The sequence below is a fragment of the Talpa europaea genome, assembly GCF_964194135.1.
Source record: "Talpa europaea genome assembly, chromosome: 8".
Taxonomy (NCBI): domain Eukaryota; kingdom Metazoa; phylum Chordata; class Mammalia; order Eulipotyphla; family Talpidae; genus Talpa; species Talpa europaea.
This window is the reverse complement of record NC_140075.1, coordinates 16,397,769-16,410,706: the sequence shown is the minus strand read 5'-3', so window position 1 is coordinate 16,410,706 and position 12,938 is coordinate 16,397,769. Positions and strand designations below refer to the sequence as shown.

The window sequence follows — 12,938 nt, the reverse complement described above, 5'->3', positions numbered from 1 at the left end:
AAGATGTGGACATAGGAAATGATGATGAAAATAAAATAGAAAGTACTCGACAACACACTAATGAGAATGGGGACAAGTTCATTCACCAGATTTTCTGAGCAGGAAATAGCCATCAACTGGGGGATGTCACAGAAGAACTGGTGGACCACGTTGGATCCACAGTAGGACAAGGAGAAGGTTCCAGCTGTGTGCATCACAGCATACAGACCCCCACCCAGCCAGAACACAACTGTCAGCTGCACACACCTGTCCCTGCTCATGAGAACCTCATAGTGCAGGGGGTGGCAGATGGCAGCATAGCGGTCAACGCTCATCACCGTGAGCAGTTGCATCTCTGAACCTGCTGAAATAATCATTATGAAGAGCTGGACCACACATCCCGGGAAGGAGATGGAGCTGCTGTGCCTCAGAGAGTTGGCAATGGTCTTGGGGACAGTGGCGGAGATGAGGCAGAGCTCCAAGAATGACAGACTCCTCAGGAAGAAGTACACGGGGGTGTGGAGGTGCTGGTCCAGGGTCGTGATGACTATGATGAGCCCGTTCCCCAAGAGGGCACACACGTAGAACAAGGAGAAGAGCAGCGGGTGCAAGAAGCCCATGGTCCCCTGGGTGGGGAACCCCAGGAGGATAAACTCTGTCACGGCCATGAGATTGGTCAGTCCTGGAGCCATCATCTGTGAAAAAGAACACAGGAAGAAAATTAAATCTTCCAATATTGAACATAAAGAGGCTTATAAGGATAATAATTCAATCTATTTATCAGGTAATTACTCCTTCTAGGTGTCTGGCGAATAATACCCTCATCTGCATGTCCTGTTCTTTTCCACATTTTTTTAAGACTTTTTTTTTAATAGAGGCATGTTTTATTTATTTATTTATTTGTTTGTGTGTTTGTTTGTTTGTTTGTGTATACATGCACTGGGTACAGTCAGAAGCATGGGAGGGTGAGAGAACCAGATCGGGGAGCAGACCAGGCAGAAGGACCGAAGTACACTACTGAGGGGAGCAGCGGGCGGCAGGAGAGGTCTGCGCGCCATGTGGGACCCTCCTCAGGTGGCCGGGGAGCAGCTGGGGATCGAACTGGTGCCGCAGAGGCCGCGGGCAGATTTGCAACCCAGCACTCAACCGTTGTGCCACCGGGGAGGCCCTATTCAACCTTTTATTTCCATGTCATGTGTCACTACGTTGTGAAACTTCTCTGAAATTTGGTAAAGAGCAGAAAATTTCAACTCTCCCCTACAAACTTAAACAAATTTGAATCTCATGCCTCTCATAGAACCTGACTGACAGTCCCTCCCATTTATTCCCCAGGCCCGGGGTTACCATCTCCTGCCCAGGTCCCAGAGTCTCTGCCCAGCACACCTCCCAGAGGTTGTCCAGGGCATAGCACCAGAGGACACATGACCATGCCCAGCCCCTCCCAACCGTGGAGAGCCTGTCCTGCTCCTCCAGCACAGCCCTGGTCTGGAGAGGCCCCACAGGTACGGGTGTGCAGGGAGATAAGGTATCATTTCCCATTAAAGGACCTTCCTCCCATCTCTAGTTATTATAAACTGTGTCTCTTGCAGAGTCTCCTTCTGGGTCACACCCACACGTCCCTCCTGCAGGATGGGCTCATACACCCCCGGGTCCCTCCCCAGCCCCTCTGTCCCCCTCAGATTCCTGCACATCTGTGCAAGGAGGAGGCCGCTCCGGGGCTGAGCCAGACGGTCTGTGCGTGTGGCTGTCCCTGCTGGTCCCAGGGCCCTGGGTCCCCCGGGTGTGGGTTTGTTCCTCCCCCCAGGCCCGTGTGTGAGTGGGGACGTCTGACACTGGGCAGCCATGCCCTCTCTCCTCCTTCCCCAATTTCTTCCTCTCCCCCCTCTGTGGGGTGACGGAGGGGCAGGCCCTGGGAATGCAGAACTTTTTTATTTATTTATTTATTATTTATTTATACAAGACCTGGGTACAGTCAGAAGCATGGGAGGGTGAGAGAATTCACCAGAGCCAGAGCGGGGAGCAGAGCAGGCAGAAGGACTGAAGTACACTGCTGAGGGGAGCAGTGGGCGGCAGGAGAGGTCTGCGCGCCATGCAGGACCCTCCTCCGGTGGCCGGGGAGTAGCCGGGTTTGAACCAGCACTGCAGAGGCTACAGGCAGCTTTGCAACCCAGCGCTCAACCGCTGCGCCACTGGGGAGGCCCTAAGGAGAATGTGAGACATAACCTTGTGGATATGCATCAGTAGGAACAATTAAAAATAGTTTAATAAATAAATGAGGACACAAAGTCGTCTAGATATACAATTATTTTCATAGATTTAAAATAATTATTGGGCATCCCTGGTGGTGTAGCAGGTTGAGCGCATCACTTTGAAGCTGTCAGCAGCCTCTGCAGTGCGAGTTCGATTCCTGGGAGGCCAGGGAGCTACCCTCATCGTGCAGCAGACCTCTCCTGTCTCCCCACTGTTCCCCTCAGCAGTGCCTTCGGTCTATCTGCCTGTTCTGCTCCCCCCTCTGTCTCTGGTGAATTTTCTCACCCTCCAGCGCCTCTGGTTTATACCCCAGTTCTTGAATAAATAAAATAAATATTTAAATATAATAAAATAAATGTTTATGATAAGATAAATATTGATATACTTTTGTTAAAATAGCAATCCCTAAGTGATGGAGTGGGGAACAATCCCAAATTTGTGTCCTACATAGTCATATGTCCCTGCTACCCTCATTTTAATTTCAGGGCTGTGAAAGCTTTTGAATTTCTACTTGACTCTTACATGTCACATATTTAGGGCACCAAAGCATAACATTAACAATAAGTATTATTTTAAATTTCATCTTATATTTGTTTTTCATTGAAATATAGTTCCATTAGTTGTTTCAATTTTATTTAATACTAAATATACACTCCGAGTGCTGAAAGTTAAAAGCAGTTCCTACGCAGTAGTGTCATCTGACATAATGCAAAATATTCTCTATGATATATGTATTAAAGAGACTAAAGAAAAAGACATTTTCTCTCATGGAAATGTATCCCATAAATATACTGTGGTGTGAAGTTAAACTCTTTGGGAAACTTAAGAACGTGTCCATTTTCTTTATTGAATAAATACTTTAAGGTGCTTTCTGAAAACAGAAATGAAGCTTGAAATTAAAGTGTCCAATCTGAATGGATTCTCCTTGGAAAACTGTTTAAGAACTGAATACCTGCAGTCTGGGGGGGAAGTTCCTGGGCTGCCATGTCAAGTCTCTGTCCTGAGGTTTTCCCCATGGCTGGACAGACGGCATCCCGGTCTCTCACTCCATGGTCGGGGCTCATGGGGCCACCTCTGAGTACTCACAGAATGTTCCACCTGGTCCTGCGCCACCTCATGGACAGAGCAGGGCCTCAGGGCTGGGCTATTTGAGCTCTGGAGCTGGTGTCTGCATGTTGGACACTGTCCAGATTCCAGCCCTCAGGGTCCTTCCTCCCGAGGGACAAGTGCATTGTGTTGTTGTTGATGGTCTTAATTGGTGTCGTCCTGTAGCAATTTCAGTGACCATTAGTGCACAGAGTGTGCCGGAAGAAATTTCGTCAGCAGTTAACACATCCATGGAAATGAATTTAATTGTCCTCCAGGCTCCATCACCTTCCACTGACGCTACCATGGGGACCCGGGTGTGGCCCTGTCGTCAAAGCCACAGAAGAGCTATGACCAATGGGAGCTGGAAAGTCACCATCACCCACTGTGCGCCCTTCATGTGGACCTGGGAAATGGGTGTGTGGGGGAGGAGGAAACGTGGAGGGAGGAGGGGGGCGGGAGAGGAGGAAAACAAAGAAAAACATGAATTTGTTAATGGCACCCCAAACTACTGTAGTTAAATACCATTTTATTCTCAGCACTAATAGATGCAAAAAAATTGCATTGTCATATTTGACTGAATTGTGTTTTTCTCTTACAGTTCAGGTCAGCCCCCAGGCTGGGCTCTGTCTTGACCTGTCCACATGCTGGTCTGTGGCTTGGGGCCTGAACCAGGGAAGTGGGGAGACCTCCTCCCGGGTGCAGGTTCTCACCTGTGTGCTCAGAGCCCTACTAGGGTGGGGGGAGAACACAGCTCCGGAGCTGTCAGGTGCTCGAGGGCGCTGATCCTAAGACCCCACCTCAGCCCCATCTCTTGGCCCCCCTGAAAGCCTCTCCCCCACCCCAGCCAGAAGAGGGCCACTTAAAATACCAGCGGTTTAGAGACACAAGGGACCACACACTCTGCAACTATGGGTGGCCTTGGGGGTCACCTGAGCGCTGTTCAAAATTACCTCAGCCTTCAGCGCCTGCCCCGGCCCCGCGTCCACCTGCCCCGCTGGCCAGCGGCTGCCGTGCAGGTGCCGGCGTCTTGCCCGATGGAGCCCAGAAGCGGGCGCAGCCCTGGGCGCGCGGCCAGCTCTGGCCAGCGGTCGTGGTCACCCCCGGTCATCGCGCGGCCCGGCGCACGGGTCAGGGGCTCGCGTGCGAGGTCCCTCCTGGCCCGGGGCGGCATCAGAGCCGGAGTGTACCCCGCTCCGGGGGTCGGACAGCGCCCCACTCTGAGGCGCAGGCCGGGCCTCGGGCTGCCTCGGCCAGCGGGGTCGCAGGACAGGACCGAGCCCACGCCTGGACGGGCGTCAGCTTCTCTGCCCGCCCCTGCTGCGGCCACAGCGCCTCTTCCCCTCAGCCTCCGCATCCCCGTCCCAGACCCGGGTGCGCGGTCCCCCCTCTCCTCAGAGCCCGCCGGCTCCGCCTTAGGCCACTGCCCCGCCCCCTCCCGGGCTCCTCCCCTCAGCCGCCGGGGCGGAGCCTCTGGGCTGCCCCGCCCCCGAGCCCCAGCGGACCACGTTGCATCCCTGTGTCTGATTGGGCCAGGCCCGTTCACCCCGGTGCCTGTTTGGTCCACGCCCCGCCCCGGAAGTGCTGCTCTCCATAAAAGGGCCCTGAGGCACTGTGGCCAGAGCAGCTTGCGGGGGAGCCCAGGAGGGGGGTCGCATCCTATCCCTCATGCGGGCAGCTCTGGGAGTGGGGTTCAGAGGTGCCAGACTTTCCCTGGCACCCCGGGCTCGGCCCTACCGCTCGCTCCCGGGCCCAGCTCAAAGCCTGGACCTGCCTCAACCTGTTCTGCTGCCTGGAGACCCCGGCCACGCCCTCCTCTCCTCAGGGGAGTGTCCATGGCCCCGCCCCTCTCTCCTCGGGGGAGTGTCCATGGCCCTGCCCCTCTCTCCCTCGGGTGAGGGTCCACTGGCCCCGCCCTTCACTCCCTCAGGCGAGTGTCCACGGGGTGCCCCACTTCTCTCCTTGGGTGAGTGTCCACGGCCTGCCCCTCTCTCCCTCTGGTGAGTGTCCACGGGCCCCACCCTTCTCTCCCTCAGGTGAGTATCCACCGGCCCCACCCTCAACCTCTGCCACCCCAGGGGCCCCGGTGACCAGGGCCTGCCACTGGACCCTGCCGGGCACCAGGGACAAGGGCTGGCTGTGGTTGTGCCAGGTCCATTTCCAGCCACGTGAGAGCTGCCTATGTCCACACTCACGGCCAGCTGGTCCCTGACCCCGTAGCCCTTTGCCAGGCGGTCCCACCCCTTGGTCCCCGAGGTCAGAGAAGGGAACACGAAGGAAAAAACGGGAGCCCCAATCGAAGTGTTGTGCATAGATGAGTGAATAAATAATGTGGGTCCACACACAGTGGAAAACTACACAGCTATTAAAAAGGTGAACTAGTGCCTTTAGGGACCAAAGGTGGACCTTGAGGTGCTTATGCTAGTGAATTGAGTCAAAAAATGAAAGACACTGGCTGTTCTCACCCATCTGTGGAAAATAATATAAAAATAAAGTAACTAAGGAAATACAGTGGCAAACAGCAAAAGGAAATGTTGGACTGCGTGCAAAAAATTGCTCATTACCAGAGGGAACAGGGGAGGAGTGTAGGAGTGTGGACAGTCACTGCCGGGCATACAGTAGATTCTGAGTGGACACTTAAGTATATGGGGGAGTGAAAAGTGGCCCATGGTGAAAACAGTAAAATGTGAAAATGAGTGTCCTCCTTTGATAAGAACAAATAACAAATTAATGTGACATTGTGATGAAACACTCATGGTAATGATCCCTTCTCAGCAGACACTCACTGCATTTGTTCAAAGGAGAAATAGAAAATGAACAGGAATCTGACCAGGGAATGACATCATATCCCAAGGGGATGGGGACTCTGACCTCATACTATCACTGAAATGACTATTACTTTGATTTTCTAACTCATGTTTCATTCTGAATTTGAATGGACTAGTCAGGTATTGTGATTAACTACATTTTATTGTTATAAAAATAGTTTCATGGACAAATATGTGGTAATTGGGCAGGAGAGTTTGGAGACACAGTGAGCTGCTCCCAGAGAGTAGGAACATCACCCCTTGCTCAAGTACTCAGTTTTAGGGAAACAGTAATAGAACAGCCATACCATATGTGCAATGCAGATGTGTAGAATTATAAAAAAAAATAGCAAATATCACCCAGCTTTAGTTTGCATAATGTTTTATATAAAACAAAAATAACACAGTTCCCAAGTACAAGAAATGTGAACTTAAGTGTAATATACAAGAAGGTCGAGAAGAAGGCCTGCTATAGGATCAAGAACAATCTGGAAAACTAAGGGATCCTAAACACAACAACAAATTAAAAATTAAAAGTTTTAAGTAAAAACATAATTCTTCAAAAATAATTCATACAACTTTACTTTTGAAAACACCACATAGAGGGGTGCAGTCACGTTGGCATCCATACAGGCATCATAGAAATTAACATTTCATCCATTCCAGGTTTCACTCATAGATTCCTACTAATGAATGAAGCTTCTATCCTTCCGCCTCTGGCAGTGTCAGGTGTGGTTTCCTGCTGTAGGGGCCTTGCTGCCCCAGCCAAGTAATACACTGGCAAGCAGCTAAGAAAAAGGTCCTCACACCGTGAGGCCGAAGTTCAAAGAGCCTCACACCCTGGAGCTGAAGAAAAAGTGCCTCACACTTTGGGGCCAAAGACTTTTAAAGAGCCTCACACCGTGGGGCTGAAGACATAACATCCGTTTGTTTTTTGTTCTTGGTCATATAAGAAAAACTTCTCGGAAAGTACACTGGGCAATACAGTATACCTTTAAGAGTATTATAAGCACATGGCACGGAGAATTACCTGCTTAAATATGAAGCACTAAATCTGGCCTGCCTGATAATGGGAAAGAGTTTGTTATACATGAGCATGACTGACAAACAACCCAGGACAACATTTATAGTAAGTCCTTCTTTTGCTTTTTTAAGAAGTTTCCTTTTTTTTTAAGAAGTTTCTTGGGAAAGTTTTTAAATGAAGGTAACTGTGTTAAGGAGATTCTAGGTAGAAAAGTTCTGAGAGCTGAGCAGCAGCTGGCCTCTGGCTGAAGGCCGTATGCATAGAAGAGTCTCTGGATGCTTAGGCTTTGGCGGATAGGGGAGAACTGGCGGCTCCTGACTGTCTTAGGAAATTGTCGAGGTGGAATAATGAGTTTTAGTGTAAGGCTTAGTTTTCTATCTATTAACCTTGAAGGTTGCTTTCTCGCAGAAGGCACATAGCAACAAAAAGTCTAAGGGATGCACTGATTATTTCTGCTTTGTGTCTATGCACATGATCATGTCATCCCACGGCTTGCTAAAAATGTATAAATAAGGAACCTGGTGAGCCCCTCGGGAGAAGATACTTGCACCTCATTGAGTGTCAGTGTTCATTCACTACCTCATCCCCTTCCCCTCAGTCCTTAAGTTTTCGCCTACACTGTCCCATCCTTTCAGGAACCCCTGACACGACATTTTGTCGAGGTTGGTCCCTGGCAGTTTCCTTTTGTCCTTTGAGCAGAAACATGAATTTCACTTAGAGGAAGATTCCCCATTGGGAAAGAGGAATGGGGAGAACCCACACACTGTGCGCCCCTCCCCTCCACAGGGACAGGTGCCCTCACTGTCAGTACCTCAGTGAGCAGATCATGCCTCGTGCTGACCAGGGCGGGTGCATGTGGTGCATGCGTGTGACGGTCTCCGTGACCTGCCATGCCCGGGAGCCGCTGTCACCACCTCCACGCGACCATCCCACGGTGCAACATGTGGCCGCGGGGGAGGCTGGGCTGAGACTCTTCCTGCGCGATGTCCTCCGCCATTTCCAGGCCGTTTAAATCAATCTCTTGGCGACGTTGCGGGGACAGAGGCGTCACTGCGGCCCTTTCCTGTCGGTGGGCATGACCATGAAAACGGCTTCTCCAGGGAGGTGAGAAACACCCGCGTTACCATCATCCTGAAAGGCTAATTAATCTTAACATTGTGCAGCCATCCCAGGCCGGGCAGGTCATGGTCAGTTCTCACACAAGAAAAGATACTTTTGTGGCCTTGGTAGAGTTTTCAGTCCTGTAACGCTGACCCAAGGGCTGACCGGCTCTCCCACAGCATTCCTCTGGCCTCTCCCAACCTCTGGGTATCACAGTGATGCTGCCCTCATCCCTGTGTCCCTTGGCTCAGGGTCCCCATTAACATGTGTGTGTGTGTCAGTGTTCTGGGCCCCGGTGTCCACATCCCAGATACATGTGCAAGACACAGAGTGGGACCCCGTTTTGGGGATGGCGTGTCTGAGGCTCAAATGCTCTCTAGGGTGTGGGGTCACTTGTCCATGCGCCCTCGATGCCCTTCTCCTTGGAGTGTGTCCTCACAGCACTCTGGGCTGGGAGTCGTGGCAGACCACGTGCTCCTGTGGTCACAGCCTCACTGTCCACCATGGCCAGTCCTGGTCCTCCTCAAGTGCCGGCCACAGGGCAGTGAATACAGAATGTGGGTCCACGCTCAGTGGGTACCACACAGCTGTGAAAGGATGAAATCATGTCATTTTCGACAGCATGGCTGGATCCTCAGGTGGTTTTGAGAAGTGAAATGAGCCAGAGAGTGAGACACAGATGCAGATGGTCTCTGTGGAACCAAAATACAGAGAAGCTCCATCACCAAATGCAGCAAAAGCAGTTGTTGGGCTTAGTGAAAAAATGTGTTGTTACTTGAGGAACAGAGAGAAGCAAGGGGATGGGCATGGAAGAAGAGGAGGCACTAACGGAGTGTTGTGTGGACTGCGGGGGGCACTGTGCCTACAGAGTGGGAAATTAACCCCCAAATTAAAGCAACAAACCCCATGAATAAAGCATTTCTTGGATGGTGGCAAGTTGTAAACTCGTGTAACCTCACGTGACGTCACTGATGACATCAACTCTCTGGCTCAACAGAGATGTAGAAGTTTCGTCCAAAGGAAAATAGAAAATTTTAAAGAGATCTGACCAGAGCCTAATATAAGTCTCCCCAGGGAAGAAATCTTTGCTCAAAGGCATTCTTTGAAATGAAAATAGACAATAATTTAAGAGATTTTCTAACACATTTTTATTCTGAAATTTCAATGGACTCAAGTCCGTGGTTAACAAATATTTTTAAAGAAAAGTTCTCATGGACTTAGCATGTTATGATCAGTAGGAAGTGCAGGGGACACTGTGACCTGCTCCCTGAGAATAGGCTTGAGGGAGGATCAACACCCCAGCTCATGATCTCATGGGACATAAGGGGTTGTGAGACCCCGGGGTCTACATCACGGAAGCTGCTGGAGAATAAAAATTTCCAAATAGTGTCATGCTGACCTTTACATAGTGCTCTCCACATGACATAATAATTAGCAGGTTCCAAAGTAGAAGGGAAGGGAAGGACATATTATCTACCCAAGGGTTGAAAGAAGTCCTGGTGTGAGACTCAAAATACAAATGGGAAAACTAAGGGAACCTGAAGGTAAACACATAGACAAATGTATAAAAAATAATACATTTTAAAAGTAGAAATGTAGTTCCTCAGTAAAATTCGTACACTTTTTACTTTTGTGATAGTTCATCAATCAGTGTAGTCCTGTTAGATCAAATCAGATATCATAGAAATTAATATTCACATCAGATGTGGGCTGATGTGGACTCTGATTCCCCAAGGATGCTTCCATCCGCACATCCGCACATCCCCGGCAGATTCAGGAGTAGATCTCTTAGTCTTTTGAACAGAAACATGAATGTCTCTTAGAGGAAAATGCTTCTTTAGGAATCATGAGGGTTGGGAGTTCCACTCAACTGTCTCCCCTCCCCTCCACAAGGATGGAGCCCTCAATGGAGACAGACACGGGCTGTGGGAACCAAGTGCCCAAGACTGGGGTCCTATGGCCCATGTTCTCCTGAGGACAGACCCCCCACATTTACCACTGCTTCGTTATATGTGAGTTCACACACTGATGTGTGAGTTCTAGAACATTCTGCACCAAATGCATTGTAGCAGTGAGCTGGATACAGTTTATAAACGTCACACAGGTAGAGGTTGGGCAAAGGATTACATTTGGGGGAAACTATAGCTTATCAAAAAATATGAGAAAATATATTTATGACAAAGGAGAAATCCTAATGCAAGAAGTTGATACATTGTAAGTAATGACATGAAAGAGTTAGAGGGAAAAAACAATAAATGAGGTGCTAAAATTGTAGATTGTGATATCTCAGATCTTAGCATATTGGCCATTTATCAGTCTCCCCACAGCTGACTTCATGGCCTGGTTCCTCAGACTATATATGACGGGATTAAAGGTGGGGGGCACCATCGTGTAAAACATAGAAATGACCAGGTCAGACGTGGACGGGGTCTCTGAGGTTGGCTTCAGATAAGCAAAGCATCCAGTGGAGTTAAACAGCACCACAACCAGCAGGTGGGGAAGGCAGGTGGAGTAGACTTTTGTCTTACCTTCTGTGGATGGGATCTTCCTGACAGCAGAGAAGATGTGGACATAGGAAATGATGAAAATGAAAGAGCAAATACCCAATCCTGCACTAATGAGAATGGGGACAAGTTTGTTCATTATATTTTCTGAGCAGGAAATAGCCAGTAACTGGGGGATGTCACAGAAGAACTGGTGGACCACACTGGACCCACAGTAGGACAAAGAGAAGGTTCTAGCTGTGAGGATCACTGCATAGAGACCCGCACCCAGCCAGGACACAGCTGTCAGCTGCACACACCTGTCCCTGCTCATGGTGACTTCATAGTGCAGGGGTGGCAGATGGCAGCATAGTGGTCATAGCTCATCACCGTGATCAGGGTCATCTCTGTACCTGCTGACATAACCATCATGAAGACCTGGAGGACACAGCCCAGGAAGGAGATGGAGCTGCTGTGCCTCAGAGAGCTGTCAATGGACTTGGGAACCGTGGTTGTGATGAGGCAGAGATCCGAGAAGGAGAGATTCCTCAGGAAGAAATACATGGGGGTGTGGAGGTGCCGGTCCAAGGTGATGATGAGGACGATGAGCCCATTCCCCAGCAGGGCACACAGGTAGACCAGGAAGAAGAGCAGCAGGTGCAGGAAGCCCATGGTCCCCTGGGTGGGGAACCCCAGGAGTACAAATTCTGTCACGGCCGTGAGATTGGTCACCCCTGGAGCCATCATCTGTATAAAAAATAACATTGTCATATCTTCCATTATTGAACACAAAATGGGTTATCACCATAAAACAATCATGCAATCTACATTTTATCGTTATGTGAGCAAATTTATATTTTTACTCATGTGAATGCACTATTGATGTATTGTCCAAGCATATGTCCATTTATTTGTGAAGAAATGAAATTTTAAACAACCTTGAAATAACCTGAATATCAGGTCTCTCAGTGAACTGAATTGACAGACCACCTGTGCACAGGCCCCAGCGTCTCCGCCCAGCACACCTCCCAGAGGTTGTCCAGGGCACAGCCCCAGTGGATTTTAAGGAGGATTTTTAGGAGGATATAGTAATATAAAATTGTTGCCACACATTGGTGGGAATAAATCCAAAAATTAATAAAAATAAAATAAATCTGGGTTCGTGTTGGGGAAAAATGTTGATATCTGTCGCGTGACCTTAAAAAGACATTTAAAATAGATAAAATAACTTGACATATCTCCCCCATGCCCTGTGTAAATACTGTGACTCATTTTACATTACACTGACAATCCCTGAGTGTGGAGTTGGGGAAAAATCCCAAGTCCACGTCCATAAATAGGCAGATATTGGCGCCACTGTTACGTTAGCGCCAGAGCCCTGAAGGGGTCAACAGTGTCACTGACAAGTTACTGAATTTCTACCTGACTCACATCTGTCATCATGTTCAGGATAGAAGGCATAACATTCTGAATTGAACAATAAGTGTATTTTTTAATTCTCTCTGGAATGTCTTCATCACCATCCAATTCTATTAATTGTTGTGATTTTATTCAGTGCCCAGAACACATTGAGTGTGCTGATGCTCATCCCAGGTGTGCAGCAGAAATCGTCACGTCTCCCATGTATCAAAACCTATGCTCAATGTATTAAAAGTCAGTATCTTTGACCATCATAAATTACAAGAGAATGGGTTTTCTCTCCCTGAGTCTCACCCAGGCTGACAGGGCAGTGGGACATGACAACTTGGGCCCCGTCAGCATTAGTTGTCGTGATTTACAAAGTGAATAGTTTAACTGTGGGGCTTTCTCCGGTCTAAAATGAAGCCTGATCTGAAAACCCTCGAGTGTGCTTGGATCTCCCATGCAAATACCTGAAGTCTGGGGGAGAAGTTCCTGCTACCGTGTCGAGCCTCTCCGATGAGGTTGTCCCCATGGTAGGACAGAGGGCATCCCGGCCTCTCACTCCATGGTCGGGGCTCGTGGGGAGCCTCTGCACTCACAGGATGTTGCACCCCATCCTGCGCCGCCTCATGGACAGAGCAGGACCTCAGGGCTGGGCTATTTGAGCTCTGGAGCTGGTGTCCGCGTGTTGGACACTGTCCAGATTCCAGCCCTCAGGGACCTTCCTCCAGAGGAACAAGCACACTTGTTCAGGTCACTGTCTTAATTGGTGTCGTCCTGTGGCACATCCCAGTGATCATTAGTGCC

The 12,938-nt window shown here is 49.4% G+C and overlaps 1 pseudogene across 1 annotated transcript in view; it reads right to left on the bottom strand.

Annotated features, from left to right (window-relative positions):
• Positions 1 to 11,402, bottom strand: part of LOC311175184 (olfactory receptor 14A16-like) — a 51,169-nt pseudogene extending 39,767 nt beyond the window's left edge. The window contains exons 1-2 of the transcript in view: positions 11,144 to 11,402; positions 247 to 340 (exon numbers count right to left, since the gene is read on the bottom strand). The product of the transcript in view is annotated as an olfactory receptor 14A16-like (transcript). The remainder of the gene's footprint in view (positions 1 to 246; positions 341 to 11,143) is intronic.
• Positions 11,403 to 12,938: the final 1,536 nt, after the last annotated feature.